The 19093-nt window shown below is 39.3% G+C and overlaps 1 protein-coding gene across 4 annotated transcripts in view; it reads left to right on the forward strand.

Moving 5' to 3' along the window:
• Window positions 1-13477: 13477 nt before the first annotated feature.
• The window catches only part of PHF3 (PHD finger protein 3), an 83302-nt gene continuing 77686 nt past the window's right edge, over window positions 13478-19093 (forward strand). The window contains exon 1 of one of the 4 annotated variants that reach the window (XM_086707158.1): window positions 13478-13623. The gene's annotated coding sequence lies outside the window, so the exon portion shown is untranslated. Of the gene's footprint in view, window positions 13624-13777; window positions 13929-19093 lie in introns of those variants that run through there. The other 3 variants (XM_086707161.1, XM_086707159.1, XM_086707160.1) reach the window with 3 other exon arrangements.

Raw genomic sequence — 19093 nt, forward strand, 5'->3', positions numbered from 1 at the left:
TGAAATGTCCAGAATAGACAAATCTAGAGACAGAAAAATTAGATTAATGAAAGTGATTACTGGTTGCTTAGGACTGTGGGAGGATGGGAGTTCAGTGGTGATGGTTAAAAGATATGAGATGACTCTTTGAAATGATCTAAATCTTCTAAAACTGATTGTGGTATGGTATGCAACTGTGAATGTGCTAAAAACTATTGAATTGTATACTTTAAATGGGCTAATTGTGTGATATGTGAATTACATCTCAATAAACCTGTTACCAAAACAAAACAATACAAAACAAAACAAAACAGATCATGTCATTCCTTGCTTAACAAATTCCCCAGTGGCATCTACTTTTGTTTGTAATACGTTCTAAATTCCCTGCTTTAGCCTACCAGGTTCTTGCCAATCTGTTGGCTTTCTGTCTTGCACCGTATGCTCTATTCACACTAGCCTTTTTCTGTTTCTAGAGCATCCCAAATTCATTACTATCACAGTCTTGAATTAACATTTTTGTTCCCTAGAGCTCCTTAGTTGTGACCTCCTTAGTTGTCTATTGTCACACAGTCTCATCCCCTTACTTTCTCTAGTCTCGTGAAATCGGTTTCCCTGGTCCCCCCTTCCAACTTTCCAATATGGGCTCTAAATTCCAACTTGGGATCAGTAAAGTTTTCGACATATTTCTTTTTTAATTTAAACAAATTATGTTTCTTAAGTAATCTGTACACCCAGCATGGGGCTTCGACTCACAACTCCGAGATCAAGAGTTGCACAGTCTAACAACTAAGCCAGCCGGGAGCTCCCCTCCCCTTTTTAAAAGTTTCCTACATATTTCCATTGATGGGACTACATGAGAGAAGTTTTCTCATAAAGCCTGGATGCTTCTAGCAAATGCTACACTTTCTTGAGGTTCTGTCTCTGTACACATTAAGTTGTTTATAATATTTTGTAACTGTTCTTCAGCAATAATTTTAATTCAAACATAAATTATAAACAAGTTATTAGCTGTTGGTGCTATAATTTGAAAAAGTTATAAATGGGCAACCTAGCCTAGGAATGTTAGGACTGGTCCCTTTTGAGTAAAGCCATGACTACATTTAGTCCCATAAGAAAGGTCTCTCAGACCTCATTCCAAGGCAGTCTTGCCTCATGGACCTATGTTCTGTTGTTGCTGTAATTTGCTGAGCTTCCTTTTGAACTTGCTTCTCCACTGATGGAGTGAGTGACATAGACTTAGTGCATCTTGGGAAAATGCAAGGTACAGAAATGACTACCACCTCCTTCTTTATCTTGTGCCTGGTGTGTAGAGAGCTGTAAACCTTCCTGTGCTTTTGGGCTATGTACTTACCCTTTTGCCTTCCCACTGTGACCAGGCCTAGTGTAGGCAGCATAAAACTTAATCTTATCTTTTTTTTTTTTTTTTTAATTTTTTTTTTCAACGTTTATTTATTTTTGGGACAGAGAGAGACAGAGCATGAACGGGGGAGGGGCAGAGAGAGAGGGAGACACAGAATCGGAAACAGGCTCCAGGTCTGAGCCATCAGCCCAGAGCCTGATGCGGGGCTCCAACTCACGGACCGCGCGATCCTGACCTGGCTGAAGTCGGACGCTTAACCAACTGCGCCACCCAGGCGCCCCTAACTTAATCTGTCCTTAATCGCACCTGATGAATCTGGTTCTGTATGTACTCAGAGTACAAATAACAACTCTAGCAACTGGGAGATCAGTTTCTAACTAGTTGAAAGTTATAGTTAACTGCCTCTTAGCAGATACCTTTCACTGTCATTGACTTAACTGAAATTTGATATTCCCTGAGAACCTATTTGCTCTGCAACCCTCCCAAGTAGAGGCTATATATTTTTCACACCCCTCTTACCTTAAGCTAGGCTTTCCTTTTCTCAACTGCAGCTTCTTCTAGATCATTCATCTCTCTCCCTTCTAGGGAAACAAACAACAACGACTGCTACCATTCTATCCCCCTCCTTGTTGTCATCATCTCTCTCTTCCTAGTCTTTTCATGGTGGCTTTAGCTTCTAGCTCAGCCTTCTGCACTCATACCATCATACAATTTTCATCATGTCAGTTTTCATGTGAAGGACTCGTTTAATACACTGAAGTCTCAAATCCTTGACACTCACTTTCACTTCACCTTAACTATTCATTTCTGTAGTCATATCTGAAAACTTGTTATCACCTAAAATTATACCACTTCCAAGAGTCTTGATTTCAGAAATCCTCAATCTAGACACCAGCCTTGCTTTCCAAAACTTTACTTTACTATCCATAGTAACATAATTTTTCTATCTCACTCAGATGCCAAACTATTGAACCCCACTAGTTTCTCATTATCTATCATCTTCTTCTTATCTTTATTTCCTGTGTCCCTGGTTTATAGTCCAAGGTCTGTCATTGTTATTATTCCCTAAAAATGATCTACAACTCATTGGTTCTCTCTTCTTCCACTGCACTTGTCTGGCAAAATCTCAACTCTAATTGGATCCAATTGTCCGTATTTTCAACGTGTATTGCTAAACGGTAGACTGTTGCTGAGGGAAATTGCACAACTGGGCTAACTGGCTTCATTTTATCATCACAAACTTTAAATGACACCCAACACTACCCAAAACATCTCTTCCATTTTCCTTGGTAAGCTTGCTTTTCTACTCTTATAGACATCAACTTCATTGCTTCTTCTTTCTCCTCAAATATTCCAATATGCCTCCTTTGCTTCCAATCAGTCCTCCATCCTCTCATAACAGCAAACCAACACTTTTTTTAAGTTTATTTATTTATTTTGAGAGAGAGACAGAGAGCGCATGCACCTCGGAGGGCAGAGAGAGGGAGAGAGAGAGAATCTCAAGCAGGCTCTGCACTGACAGTGGGGGTGGGAGGGTGGGATGGAGGTGGGGTGGGGGTGGGGGCTTGAACTCACAAACCTCGAGATCGTGACCTGAGCTGAAACCAAGAGTTGGTGTCTTAACTGAATGAGCCACCCAGGAGCTCCACCAACCAACACTTTCAACTGTAGCTTTACCCACTCTTCCTTTCTTTAAAATGGGGAGCGTATCCTTATGCCTATATAAGGCCAATCTCCAGAGGTTCAGTGTTAGCACTCAAACCAGCAAACTAAACCCTCATATACACAACTCTCCTTTGAGCAGATCTCTGTTGCCTCCTGCTCTTGCTCCATTTCTAACTTAACAACAAAGCTTCTCAAATCAGCTGCTATACACTTATCACTGCTTCAATATCTATTTAGTGATCACTATTGTTTCTTCTTCTATTTCTATGGAGAAAGCTTTAGGGGAAAATCAGCTAGTTTTTAAATATCAGCTTGATACTATTCCTTTGTTTCTTATGTGGCATAGCCATCATGATGAATTATGCATCTTTTATTAGACACTGTGAGTCAAAACTGTTCTCAATTAACCTAAAATAAATTACAGAAAGAAATTCCAGCAAAGCACACCCTTTGTAGAACATAGTTATGAGAAGAGCAGCAGAAACTGTAGTGCTCAAGAGTGTTCAGTATGATTTGTGCTAATGCACATTGATGAAAGGTTTACATTTAAGTCTACCCAATGTTAGCTCTCAATGTCTTAGTGTGTGCAACAGCACTCAGAACATATGTAAATACATAAATATATCAATACCTATTAATGGGATGCTTTAAATATACTTTAAATATCTTTAAATATGCTTTAAATATCTCTAAAGAAAAACATTTCAGAATCAAGTAACATAAAAATCAGGGCTGTGTGGAACAATATTAACCAGAGAAGACAGACAATAAATGCACTTACTGCTAGTGATACAGAAATGAAATGGTGTCTTGGTCCTCCAAGAGCTCAAATTCTAGGTGTGTCTGAGTAACTCAGTGGGTTAAGTGTTGGATTCTTGATTTCAGCTCGGTTCATGATCTCATGGTTCATGAGATGGAACCCTGTATTGGGCTCTGTGCTGACAGTGTAGAGCCTGCTTGGGATTCTCTCTCTCTCTCTCTCTCTCTCTGTCTCTCTCTGCCCCCTCCCCCTAAATAAATAAATAAACATTTAAAAAAAAGCTCAAATTCTAATGGGAAAGACAGCAGCCTCATAAGTTCGATAGCAGAAGTGTGTACAGGATACAGAGAAGAGAGTGAAATATTCTGCTTTGGGAGGGAGACAATTAGGAAAGATTTTATGGAGGAGATATCTGAATAAGAGTTTGCCAGATAAGACTTTCCAGTAGAGGAAGCAGCATGTACAAAGGAATGGAAGCATGAGATTGCACCACAGAATTATGAGGAATTTGGTAGCTGGACTATAAGAAGCAAGAAAAAGATATTGGTGAGTTGAGATGAGATCATGAATGATCTTATAAATCATGCTAAGAAGTTAAACATAGGATTGTATTTATTCAGGGTGGAACTTTGAAAGGTCACAAGCAGAGGAATAATGTTATTAAATTAGCCTTGACCTTTGAGAAAGATTACGTCCTGGCATGTGGTCAACAGATTGAAGGGAGACAAGATGGGAGATTATTTCCACAATTAAGTACAGAGGAGGAGAGATTCTGGAGATCTCTAGGGGGAAGAATGGATAGGATTTAGCACCAATCTATTCATTTGGTCATTCAAATAACTTAGTCACAACTTCAGAGGAAGTGTTCTAAATATCCAGAAGTTGTAAATAAAGTTTTACATATCCTTTAAAATGCTGCTATAGAGCTACATGATTAACTGGGAGGAATTTTTACTGTATATTGTTGATTTTTTAAAAGCAAACTTAAAGCAGTACATATATTAAAATCCCATTTGGTATACAAATCTTTGCATATTCAAACTTTTTTCTTTCTTTTCTTTTCTTTCCCTTCCTTTCCTTTCCTTTCCTTTCCTTTCCTTTCCTTTCCTTTTCTTTTCTTTTCTTTTCTTTTGTTTTCTTTTCTTTTCTTTATTTTTGAGAGAGAGGCAGAGAGAGAGAGAGAGAGAGGCAGAATATCTGAAGCAGGTTCTGTGCTGAGACCCTGATGCAGAGCTGGAAATCAAGAACTATGAGATCATGACCTGAGCCGAAGTCAGTCACTTAACTGACTAAGCCACCCAGGTACCCTCAACTTTATATTTTCTTAAGATAAATTTCCAGAGGTTGAATTCTAGAGTCAGAGGATTAAAAGGTTAAAATATATATGGGATGAGGTGCAGGTGTGTGTGTGCATATACATTATTATATAGAACAAAAGTCTGTAAGATATATACTTAATATGATTATTGAACTTGTAGATTGTTTTCAGTTTTATATTATAAGCATCCTTGTACATAAAATTTTAGAGTCCTGCTCTATTATTTCTTTAGATACAGTCCTGAGAACAGAAATTCTGCATCAAAAAATGTGCATATTTAAAGGCTTTTGATACACCTTACCAATTTTTCTCTAGCAAACTATCAATTTGTATTCTATTCTTAGTATATGACAGTTTATCCATGCCCACGTCAACACTGAATGATGACTTTTAAAATATTTTACCTATCTGCCTAATGATACATGATATGAAGTTGATAATTTTCTGATACATTTATTAAAGATTTATTTTCTGCTGAAGTCTTTTTTTTTTTTTTTTGAGAGAGAGAGTATGTGAGTGCACACGAGCGGGGGAGAGGCAGAGAGAGAGGGAGACAGAGGATCAGAAGCAGGTTCTGTGCTGATAGGAGACAGCCCACTGTGGGGCTCGAACTCACAAACAGTGAGATCATGACCTGAGCTGAAGTTGGACACTAAAAAAAAAAAATTTTTAATGTTTATTTATTTGCCATGTAGCAAATAATCCTCTTCTTATAGACTTGAGATGGCATCTTTACTACAGACAAAAATTTTATTTTTGTTTATTTTTCTGCTTCTTGACTTTTTTAACAGCTTTGTTGAGATGTAAATTCACATACCACACAATTAACCCATCTAAACTGTGCAATGTAATGGTTTTTGGTATACTCTATTATTTTTTTTAAACCATGGTAAAGCATCTATAAAAACAGCCATTTTAAACATGTTTCAATCTACAATTCAGTGACATTAATTACATCCAGAATGTTGCATTATTTCTAAAACCTTTTCATCATCCAAATAGAAATTCTGTAACCATTAAACAGCAAATCCTCATTCCCCCTGTTCCTGGCCTTTCTATTTTGTTAATTTTTCTTTGTCTATTTTTCCTATTTTGTTAATTTTTGTGTATTTTTATTATGATAAATTTATATATTCTTATGCTTAAATTGAATGTCCACATCCCACTCCCGCACATTACTTTTTTTTTTTTAACTTTGCCGACTATATTAGCTTTTCCATTCTCTTAAATTAATTTAATTAAAAAAAATTTTTTTAAATGTTTATTTATTTTTGAGAGAGAGATAGAGCACCAGTGGAGGAGGGACAGAGAGACAGAGAGGGAGAGAGGGAGACACAGAATCTGAAGCAGGCTCCAGGCTCTGAGCTGCTAGCACAGAGCCCCATGCGGGGCTTGAACTCACGAACCACAAGATCATGACGTGAGTCGGAGTCGGATGCTTAACCAGCTGAGCCACCCAGGTGTCCCCTCTTAGATTAACTTTAATTTGCCAAATTATAAAAGGAATGGCAATACATTCATGGTTATTTTGAGGAAAATCGACATCTTCATTATATTGTTTTTTGCTACCTAGAACATACAATCTTTATTCAAGATTCTGTTTAAAAAAATAATAGTTTTACTGACATAAAATTTATATACCATACAATTCATCCATTCAAAGTGTACAATTTGATTGTTTTTAGGAGATTCACAGATAGGTGTGACCATTATGACAGTCAATTTTGGGACATTTTCATCACTTTGAAAAGAAACTCTACACCTTTACACATCATCCCTCTATCATCCCTCCCTTCACCCCAGTTCTAAGTCCTAATCTACTTTCTGACTATAGATTTGCCTCATCTGAAAATAGGCAAATTTTACTTCATAAATATATTTTGGGACTTGTTTGCCTATTCTGAAAATAAGGCAAATTTTATTTCATAAAATATATATTTTGGGACTGTATCTTTCAGGTAGCATAACGTTTGCAAGGTCTACCCATGCTATAGAACATTGGTACTTTATTCTTTTTTATTGCCATATCATATACCGTTGTACGGCTATACCACATTTTATCTATTAATCAGTTGATGTACATTTATTTTGTTTCCACCTTTTGCTGTTACGAATTATGCTGCTTTGAACATTCATGTACAATGTTTTGCATGGACATATGTTTTCATATCTCTTTGGTATACGTACAGGAGTGGAGTTACTGGATCATATGTAGCTCTATGTTTAACAGTTTGAGGAACTGCCAGACTATTTTCTAAAGCAGCTGCATGATTTTACATTCCCACCAGCAGTATATGAGTGTTCTGATTTTCCATAGCCTCACCAATAATTGTTATTTTCTATCTTTTTTATCATAGACATCCTAGTATTTGTACAGTAGTGTCTTATTATGGTTTTGGTTTGTATTTCCCTAATGACTAATTAGGGAACTGAGCCTCTCATTTACTGGCTATTTGTATATCTGCTTTGAAGAAATGTGTATGTAGATCCTTTGCCCCCCTCCCCTGCTTTTTTTTAAAGTAAGTTCTATACTTAACGTGGGGCTTGAATTCATGACCCTGAGATCTAGAGTCACATACCCTACCGACTGAACCAGTCAGGTGCCTCATCCTTCACCCTTTTTAAATTGGGTTGTCTTTTATTGTTGAGTTTTAAGTGTTCTTTATATATGTACATTCTGGATACAAGTCCCTCATCAGATAATGTGATTCGCAAACATTTTTTCCCACTTTCTGAGTTGTCATTTCACTTTTCTTTTTTTTTTTAAAAATTTTTTTTTTTTTTCAACGTTTATTTATTTTTTTGGGGACAGAGAGAGACAGAGCATGAACGGGGGAGGTGCAGAGAGAGAGGGAGACACAGAATCGGAAACAGGCTCCAGGCTCTGAGCCATCAGCCCAGAGCCCGACGCGGGGCTCGAACTCACGGACCGCGAGATCGTGACCTGGCTGAAGTTGGACGCTTAACCGACTGCGCCACCCAGGCGCCCCATCATTTCACTTTTCTGATTGTGCCCTTTGAAGCACGGAAGTTTTTAACTTCGATGAAATTCAATTTATCTATTTTTTTTTTCTTCTGTTGTTTTTACTTTGGTGTCATATCTAATAATCCATTGCCAATTCTGAGATCATAAAGATTTACCCTTATGGTTTCTTTTAGGGGTTCTATAATTTTTACTCTTACATTTAGGTCTTCACTCCATTTTGAGTTAACTTTTGTATATGGTTTGAGCTAAGGGTCCAACTCCATTCTTTTGCATGCATCCATCATCCAGTTGGTCCAGTACATTTGCTGAAGAGACCATTCTTTCTCTTCATTGGATGATATTGGGATCTTTGTTCAAAATTAGTGGACCATGACACATGGGTTTATTTCTGGACTCTCAACTTTATTCCATTGGTTAATAACTCTATCCTATGTCATTAGCACACTATCTTGATTACTGTTGCTTTGTGGGTAAGTTTTAAAACTGGGAAGTGTGTGTCCTCCAACTTTATTCTTCTTTTTCAAGATTATTTTGGTTATTCTAGGTCAGGTTTCCTTTTAAGTAAGGTTTTTCTTTTTCCGTATAGTGAAGAAATGCACAATTTTTTCTTGTTAGGCTGTTTAAGTGCTACATATTTTTGTTGGAATTTGTTTTCCCAACAAATTGTAACCAAGATTGCTGTTTATGGGAAACCTATTAATTTGTTTTAACTGATTTTTGAACAACTGGCCTAGTACTCAGGTAACTCCTTAATGCTAGTAGTCATTTAATTGATTCTGTTTGATATGCAGTTATAGCGTATGCAAATAATAATCATTGTATCTTTTATTTTCTTATATCTATCTTTCATTTCTTCTCTGACCTTTCTGTATCAGCTAATATTGAATAATGGTAGTCATAGTCTCAGTCTTGCTCATCCCTGGCTTGAGTGGGGATGCTTCTAATATTTCACCATTTAGTTTGATGGATTCAGACAGCTATCACTGAGCTGCATCTTAAAAGGATTCAGAAGTGGGGCGCCTGGGTGGCTGAGTCGGTTGAGCCTCGGGCTGGACTCTTGGTTGCAGCTCATGTCAAGATCTCGTGATTTTGTGAGTTTGAGCCCTGTATTGGGCTCTGTGCTGAAAATGAGGAGCCTGCCTGGGGTTCTCTCTCTCTCCCTTTCTCTGCCCCTCCCCCACTCATGCTGTCTCTGTCTCTCTCAAAATAAATAAATAAACTTAAAAAAAAAAAAGGATTCAGAAGCAATCTAAAAGTGGTGGGAGGGTCTGTAGTGGTGTTTAGGGTCAGTTCAGAAGAGAGCATTCCTGTCAGAGGTAACAGCATGAGCAAAGACTTTAGGTTAAGAGGCAGTATGGATGTGTGTAGGAAACAGAAGTTAGATGTTGCTATGTCATAAATTTAAAAATCAGGGAATCGTGAGAAGAGAAGCTGAAGAGCTGGATAAGGACTAATCCCAAAGTGTCTTAACAGCTATATTAAGAGGTTTGGGTTTTATTCTTTTTGTTTTGGAGAACCACGGAAAAATTTCAAGTAAGGAGGGGACATTGTCACCGAGGGACCCTTTCACAAACACTTTCTTTATTAAAAGAATTTTGAGGGGCTCCTGGGGGACTCAGTCTTTAAGCATCCGACTCTTGATTTCTGCTTAGGTCATGATCTCATGGTTTGTGAGTTCAAGCCCTGTGTTGGGCTCTGCGCTGACAGTGTGGAGACTGTTTGGGACTCTCTCTCTCCTCTCTTTCTGTCCTTCCCCTGCTCGTGCTTTCTCTCAAAATAAATAAACATTAAAAAAAATAAAAGAATTTTGATTATTTCATTGATGCAATATGTCCAACCAGATAATGAAAGATTTGTAGCTCCAGAACCACACAGATTCTCTAGAACTTTCTTGTCCTTGAGGGCATCCACTGTCAGAAATGCCTGGTCTCCACTCCAGGCCAGGTAAAGCATGAATACATGTCCTCTGTGCCCACCAGTGTCAAAGCACTGAATGACAGAATTGCTCCTTCCCTGTACCTTATAGTTGCTAAAGTCTGCATAGGTGCTTTTATGCCCTGTGCAGACTAGGTACATGGAAAACTTTTATTTTATTGTTTGACCCAGCCCCTCTAGGCACCCCCTGATCTCTGGTACGTTGTGCAAATTATTTACCCTGGATCAGGACATGCCCTTAGTTGGGAGCTATCTTTCTGGAGAAAGTAGGTAAAAAAACTGTGTGGGAAGGGAGCAAGCCTGACATAAGGAACAAGGTGTTCTGGGTTAAGCCTCTAAATTTCACAATGGTCTTAGTAAAATGAATTCAGAATATTTTGATTCTACTGCTTTGATGTCATGTTTAAGAATAAACCCATTTATATCTATTCAAACTAACGTGAAAGTGTGTCTGTGTATATAAAAAGTGTTTTCCAGGGGCGCCTGGGTGGCGCAGTCGGTTAAGCGTCCGACTTCAGCCAGGTCACAATCTCGCGGTCTGTGAGTTCGAGCCCCGCGTCAGGCTCTGGGCTGATGGCTCAGAGCCTGGAGCCTGTTTCCGATTCTGTGTCTCCCTCTCTCTCTGCCCCTCCCCCTTTCATGCTCTGTCTCTCTCTGTCCCAAAAATAAATAAACGTTGAAAAAAGTGTTTTCCAGAAAAAAAGACATTAAGTATATTTGATATTTTTATTGATTTTCTATTTGCTGCAGTTAACATCCCACTTTTTTCATCTTTACTCCAGTGAACTGATACTGTAGGAACCAATGTTTCCATGATGACAAGCATTGTTCATATCAGACTTAACTTCCATACCAGCACTGTGAGCTGTCTTCCATGGCCCCACTCTCTGCCAGGCTCAATTTTCTTGAGAAAAGTTTTGCAACATCCACATTTTGTCAATTTTTCATTTTTCCACATGTTTTGTTTTGTTTTGTTTTGCTTTGGTTTTGGTCAATTTACAATCCTATTGGTCAGTATTTGCCATTGTTAGTTGTCTTGTCTTGTTTTCTACCAAATTTAATTTTCCCGAGTTAATTTGGAGTTTTTAATGCTATCAATACAATCTGATTTTCCAATAGGTCTTTTAACTAAAACAATGTCCTGCATGCTGTGAGAGCCATTCTCAGTATTATTATGATGGTTCTTTCTTCTAGTAATCTTTTTATAGACTGGATAAAAGACAGATTGTGTTTATATCTGGAAGCAAAAAGAAAAGATCATTAATGAACAAATGTGAACTGGGTTCTTGCCTGGTTCAAAATAATATGGTCAAAATTCACGCTTTGTGGTAAGCTTGTTGGCTTTTTTAGGATTAGAAATCTGTTTTGTAAATGTGACAAGCTTACCATTCCTGTACTTTTTCTTTTTTTTTTTTTTTTTAATATTTATTTATTTTTGAGAAAGTATGCATGCAAGTGGGGGAGGAGCAGAGAGCAAGAGGGGGACAGAGGATCTGAAGCCAGCTCCACAAAAACAGCAGAGAGCGCCATGCAGGGCTTGAACTTGCAAACCACAATATTATGACCTGAGCCAAAGTTGGACATTCAACCAACTGAGCCACCCAGGCGCACCTGCTATAGTTTCTTTTAACCTTCATTGTGTTTTTCTCACAAATTTACTAAAATTTCTTTAGAAGATAAGTTTTCCCCAGGTCTTCCAAGGGAATTTTCCAGATAATGATTTTCTATTTGAGCTCTACTATATTAAATCCCTTAGAATTGGATTTTGTTTATAATCTTATTCTTTCCTAATGCCTTTTTCAAATTTCACATTGAGGTCCAGAAGAAGAGTAAAAATTAAGTTAAGGTTTATTTTAGCAATTCATCCCAGACATTCCAAGTGAGAAAAAAATTTTGATTACTCATTTCTATTTCCCTTTCTCAAAACAAAACAAAACAACAGCACAAAAAAAGAGATTACAAAACCAAGTTTTGAGGGATCAATGAGTCAAGGCAGGGGATGGAATTCTAGGATTCCAGTAGAATTGGAACAATCTAAACTTCCTTTGTGGAAGAGCATTGGGTATTGGGAGTGCTCAAAATACCGGAAGACTGGAGAGAGTAAAGAACAGCTCATCACCACATGCCTGTAAGCTATTATTCTACTCTGCACAAATCTTACAATGTGGCCTAGGTTGGCATGAAGCTTAAATCAACAAGTAAAGGTTTCTGAAGAGCACAGCAGGTGCTGGCTATCATTCTTTAGTGGGTACTGTAATGTTCCTTGCCAAGAGAAGGCACAATCCCTGTCCTCAAAGGGGCTTGTTTTGGTTGGAGTGATGACTAACAACATTACCTCACAATGTTTACTAAGGGCTGAGATAGAAGTCAGCACAGGCTGCTGTGGAAACATTAATCAAGACCAGTGGAGTTCAAAGGTTTTGGCCTCAGAACCTATATATTCTTAAAAATTACTGAGGGACTTCTAAGAGCTTTTGTTTATGTGGGTTAGTTATTTACTATCGTAGGAATTAAACCTAAGAATAATAAAACACAAAATAACAAAATTCATTATATGTTATCATAAATAACTTATTATGAATTTTTTCCCAACAAAATTTAATGAGAAGAGTGGCATCGCTTTAAATTTTTGCACATTTCTTCAATGTCTGGCTTAATAGGTGGCTGGATTCTCATATCTCCTTCTGCATTTAATCAGCTGCTACATGTTTTGGTTGAAGGAGATGAAGAAAATTTGTTAAAGAATTGACGCTCCTCTGAAAGGTCTAGGGAACCCTTCAGAGGATCCTCTCGCCATATTTTGGAAACTGTTGACTTCGACCAGGAATGATTTTTGTAGGCAACTTGAGTCCTGAAAAAGACCATCTATTTACAGAAAAGGCGAGAACAGAGGTGGTTAATGATGGGGCTGTTGTGTATAGCCAGCCGGGATTCTTGGGCAAGGGGCTCTTGTACTGCCCTGTAGCCTACCATTCTTGAAAGCACACCCAATTAATGAAACGTATTGGGGAGGGGGGGGGGCAGATTTGACTATCAATATTGCACTATGAAGCCTTAGTGCTCATTACAATCGAGAAAAATCGGTCTGTGCCTCACCCCGCGAGCGAGGTGATAGCTCAAGGCCCTCAGGCGTGCCGCGCCCTAACAAGACTGGGAGCGGCGCGGAAGCGCAGCCGAGTGCTACAGCCCGGGCCCCGCGGAGGCGCGGCACTGGAGAGCCCACATTGCGCAGGCGCAGCGTGCAGGCCGCGGCCCCCGGAACGGTAAACAGTGGGGTCACGTGACGCGGCCCGGCTCCTGCCCCCGCGCCGCCGCCGCACGCCGATGGCTGCGGGGTCTCGCGCCGCCGCACGGTCCCCACGAGGCGAGCGACCCTCGGGCCCTGGGCGGCGGCGGCTGCTACGAGGATAAAAAGGGCGGCGCGGAAGCCAGGCTAGTGTCGTCAGCAGCAGCCGCTCGGCCCTGTGAGCAAAAGAGGCTGTGGCAGCGACGCCGACGTCCTGCGCGTACCCCCTCTCCTCGGCACCCACCGGGCCCCCTCCTCCTCGGCGGCGGCGGCGGCGGCAGCGGCCACCATCTTCCTCTTGCTGCCAGTGGTAGCGCTCGTCTGGCGGAGCTGGGTGAGTTGCGGCTCTGGCCGCGGCGAGGGAGACGGGCAATTCTCCCCTCCCCCATCCCTTTCCACACGCACAGCGCCTCCGCGGGCCTCCCCGCCCCTCCCGCGGCGGACACTCCGCGCCTTTCTCCCGCGCAGCCGGGAAACCTCTCCGGCCTCTTGCGCAACGTCCCCGGCCTGCCCGGGCCGTTCCTCTGTCGCCCGGGACCGTTTGGATCGCGGGGTGGGAGGGAGCCGCGGCGGCGAGGTGGCCAGGCGGAGGGTCTGGACCGCGGCCTCTCCCCGGCTTCTGCTCCCGGGCCTTCCGCGGTGAGTGTGCCCCACTGCCGCCGTCGCGCGGGCGCGCAGGCCCGGAGGCACCGCGGGCGCTGCCAGGAAGGCCCGGCCCGCAGGCCCCCGGACCTGGCCCTTCGTACCTCTTCCCTCCAAGGGAGCGAGCTCGGCATCGAGCTTTGGGCCCTGCCGCGAGGCTGAACCCTGTCCCAGCTTTTGGAGAGGGGGGAGTTGGCGCTCTATCCATCCTCCTGCTACCGCGCGCTTTTGTGCTCGGGACCCAAACTGTCGACTCCTTTTGCTTAGTTTGAAAAAGGAAGCCTAGAATGTGGCTTTCGGAATAATATGAGTAATTTAATGAGCCACTTGTCGATTCGTGCGTGTTAATGGTGCTAAATAACTGATCACCTGACACGGGGAGGGGGGCAGGGAGGAGGGAGAAAGGGAGAGAATGTTAGTACCGCGCATAGTCCTGTTTCCCCCTTCTTTCCCCCAGCAATGTGTTGCCGGGTCCGATGACCTTTTACCATCTTTGGATTTTTAAATGCCATTTTCTAGAGACTATGATTCGAGGTAGTTTGAATGCGTGATTATTGGTGCTATTCAGGAATCATTTGCAGATTATGATCATGGATAATCATTAATGTAAGTGGTAACAGCGCTTTGATATCTACCTTTACTAATCTTCATTACATGTAGAAATACTTAATTTAAAATGAGACATTGGTTATTGAGCCTTTCCCAAATACTACCTTATTTTAAGCCAAAAAAAAAAAAAAAAGATACAGTAAACTATTTAGGGAGTACTTAGTACATTGTTCTACTTAGTTACGATTTGGGGGTCGATTTTTGTTTTCCTTTTTACAAAACTGGTTTTGAGATCTTGCAAAACTACGCCTTCTTTACTCATTCATTTCCTACCATTTTTTGATTCTTGAATGAAGTGTTTGGGATTGTGAAAATGTTTTTAGATGTGTTTATGGTAAAGACACACGAGTCAAAAGAACCAAGAAGTCTTTGCAGGATTCTTCTGTTTTTGAATTTGTATCCTCATTCCAGAGCTCAAGAGGTGTTGTATAAAGATTATTTCGAATAGTAGTTTTTGCTACCACTCGACCTTTTTATTACTATTATTTTCTGTCCAGTTCTTCTGTTTATTTGCCCTATATTACGATAATGAATTTTTCCTCCATCATCATTATACCTATTACTATTTTAAAATACATACTCCATTTCCCCATGATAGTAACATAATTTCAGAGAAGACTTAGGAGCTATTATTGGTCTGATTGAGCCATACACAGTTCAATTAGTAACAGAAAGACTTCTCAACTGAACTGGGCTGCTTTTTAAGTATGCAGAATTACAACCATAGATTTTAAGCTTTATTTGATAGCTGTACTGTTAATTTGTCAAAAGGGTAACAAGAGTTAGTTGATGGGACCAGTTTTCCCTTGTTTCTTGCATGCTTTATAGGTCCGTTTATTGAAGAGCATGAAAACGTGATATACTGCGTTTGCATCCTTCGGGCAGGGCAGTGAACTTCCTTGTCTGTCACATTGAGTTAGTTATGCATTCTATGCTGTTGGGATGGACTTCACATAACTTTAGTTGATCCTTTGGTATACTCATCTGTTGCATGTTCAAATAAGTCAAATCTAAGAGAAGCAGTCTGTGTAAATGTAGGTGAAAGCATTAATTAAATGCAAATTTCAGGATAGAAAAGTGGAAAGGAAGTTGTCTCTATGTTCAAATCGTTTAAAACCATAGTATTAAAATTTAAATTGTATTCAGATTGGAATTAGTTAAGAAAGGTTGATAATCTTTGATTTATGTAATAGCTTATTAATAAAACTCTGTTGCTAAAAGTTGGAAGGCAACAAGGTGACAGTTGGATTACTGCAAAACTATCCTGAGTTTAGATTTTCACATAATATGTATTATACTTGGAAAAAACTGGTGAATGTAAATTATGCATACAATTCTTTTTTTTTTTTTTTTTTTTTTTTTTTTTAGTACTGAAACATAATGGTTATCTTCCTTGGTAATATGGCGTTGCCTTTTTAATACATTTTGCTTTCTTAAATGTGCACTTTTTTTGTTTTTGACACATATCTCATGAAATCCTTTTTACTTAATTTTTGTCTGGAGATAAGGTCTTTTCTCCTCTTTAATGAGATAATGAGCTTCATTGATCAGTATCTCAGGTTTGTGGATTACCCGTAACTACTTAACAGTGTCAGGAACTATTAGGGTTCTTGGAGTGCAGATTTCTATTTTCTTTCATCCACATTTCAGGAAATCTTTCTGACGAGGGCTGTTGGATTTCTTTCTTTTGTGGAGCAGTACGTCTTGGGCTCTGTTTCTCTTATTTTTTCTTGGAGCACCTCCGAGAATCCTGGAGTATGTTTTCAGAAGGATAGACATTTTATTTTTTAACTACAAAAATGACTTGGCAAATTGTTAGACACTTACAGTATAGTTGCATGTTTGAGAAAGATACTCCCTTTTATTTGCTGCTCTTTGAATACTGGGAAAAGATATTGAGGGTATTGGTTTGATTCAAAATATGTGAGACCCAGGGGCTGTTTTTACCCTCAAGAAACATAGTCTAGGTTGAGAAACAAGAGTCAAAGACTCAAGATGTTAAATCATTATATTAAAGTGAAAAGATGATATTTCAAGAATTACAAAAGGCATTGTGTGAGAAATTGCCAAATGTGTAGACCGGACACTTACTCCTATGCATTGTGTGTTAATTTATATCATTAAAACAATTTTTTTTTAATGTTTATTTTTGAGAGAGGGAGTGCAAGCATGCATGGGGAAGGGGCAGAGAGAGGGAGACACAGAGTCTGAAGCAGGTTCCAGGCTCTGAGCTGTCAGCACAGAGCCTAATGCGGGGCTCGAACTCAAGAACTACAAGATTATGACCTGAGCTGAAGCTGAAAGTTTAACCAACTGAGCTACCCAGGTGCCTTTAGATCGTTTTTTAATGGTCAGGGAATTTTCATTTTTATGATCAGTTGTACAGTGAAGAGAAAGAATGAAGAGAAATAGTTTAATAAAAATTTCAAAATACTATCCAGAAGTTTTAATTAGTTTTAGCATGATCTAACTTTATTAGATGAAGTTTTGAATGGCATAGTAGATTGTACAGAAAGGCTAAACTTAATGTTTTTTTGGTTCATTCATAATTTGTGTGAGTTGGCCATGTGAAAACATTCTAAAATTGTAGACTGTGAAAATAAATTGCAGAGTTTGTAGTTGATAACTTCCAAAATGATGTTTATACACACTGAGGATAGCCATTGTGTTTTTTATGTGTAGGGAGTGGCTAAGTGTGTATTTTCTAACTTATTTTGGAAGAAGGGTAGGTCACTTTCTTTTTAGTATTTTTAAGATTTTATTAATTATTAAGAACATAAAAATTAGTATGTGTTACACAAGTAGAGTGCATATAGTATAGTATAAATGTGCGGATTCAGTAATCACGCTGCTTGGGTTTCAGTTTGGGGCAAATTACATAATGGTCTGGGCCTCAATTTGCTTGTCTGTAAAATAGAGTAATTGTACCTTCCTTGCAGGGTTGTTGGGAGGAACTAATGAGATAAGGCATACAATACACTTAGCATAGGGCCTGAAACATAGTGCATGCTAAAAGTACCTGTTAGCTTGTACTGTTAGGACCTACTCCATAGTTTTAATGATCTACTTCCACTGGTTGTATGGTCAGTCCAAACTGCTAATATCGGTAGGATATGGTTGTAAACTTTGGAGTTAGTGCTGCTGGCTAGTGTAATTCTGCTTTTGCCAGATTCAGCTTGTACTTGATAGTTCTTTTTCTGGATTCTTAGGTTAGCTTTAGTCTTAGTATGGCAGACACCTTGGAATCTTACCTGTTCTTCTACCTGATTTAGAAAAGTTTCGAGTTTTGCTTTTTCTTAAAGATTCTAACCAATGCAACTGGAGTAGAATTTGAAGAGTGTTTAGAGCAGTTGATTAGGTTGCATTGCTCTATAGAATTGTACTTTCTAGAATTGTGTTGTACTACTTTGTTTAACCATTTAGTGATTTTCCTTTTCTCTATCCTGGAAAGATAACCTGTTACTCATCTTTAATGTTTTCATATTATGGTGGTTAAGAACTGACCTTTGTGTCAGAGCAGAATTGAGTCCCAGCTGTGTCACTTATTTATTCTATAATACTGGGTGTAACTTTGCTAAGCTTTAGCCCCACTCTTATAACTTGAAATAATAATGGTACCTGCCTAATTGTATGGTTGTGAAGATTAAGTGACATCATGCATACATTAAGTTTACACTGTGCCTGGCACATAATAAATACTCAATGCATTTTGCTTTATAAATAGATAATATAGTGTAGTGGTAAGTGCATTGATTCTTGAAGGAAATTTTCTGGGTTCAAATTTCAGCTCCACCATTTACTATAGCAAGTAATTTAATTTCTTTGATCCCAATTCTTCCCTCCCTTCGTTTCTTTTTCTTTCTTTGTTTACTGAATTATAATATAGCATTGTTGTGAGGATTAAATTAATAAATGTAGGGCAGAGTTTCTTAACCTTAGCAGTTTTCTGGCTGGATAATTCTTTGTTGTGGGGCTTTCCTTGTGTATGGTAGTATATTTACTGGATGCCAGTAGCCTGCCCTCCCTTTGTGATGACCAGAAATGTCTCCATATATGGCCAAATGTCCTCTGGAGGGACATAATCACCTCTGATTGAGAATTACTGATGTAAAGCATGTAGACCATTGCCTGGTGTGAAATTAGAGCACATCGTTTTACGTTTTTAGTCACTATTAGTAGTGGTACTTTTATTTTTCTACTACTAGTGCCTATTAGAAATTTGTTCACGGTAAGCAAGCCTGATGAATTGACAGCTTAATTTAGACTATAGGATAGGGGCTATAGGGCACCAAGCTTCCATTCCCAGGGCCTTTGCATTTAGGTCTTTGCCTGGATTGCTTTTCCTCATTTGTGCATGGATCACTCCCTCTTTTCAGGTTTTGGCTTACATGTTCATTTACCATTGTACATAGAAACACTCTTCCTCTCCCCATCACTATTACCCTGTTTAATTTTTTGTCATAGATTTTACAATCTCCTGAATATATTTGTAACTCCCCCATGCCACCCCCATACACATATATGTGAATACAGACTGCATGAGACAGAGCTTC

This window comes from Puma concolor, chromosome B2, assembly GCF_028749965.1.
Source record: "Puma concolor isolate L17-30 chromosome B2, mPumCon1.1.hap2, whole genome shotgun sequence".
In the NCBI taxonomy this organism is placed as follows: Eukaryota; Metazoa; Chordata; class Mammalia; order Carnivora; family Felidae; genus Puma; species Puma concolor.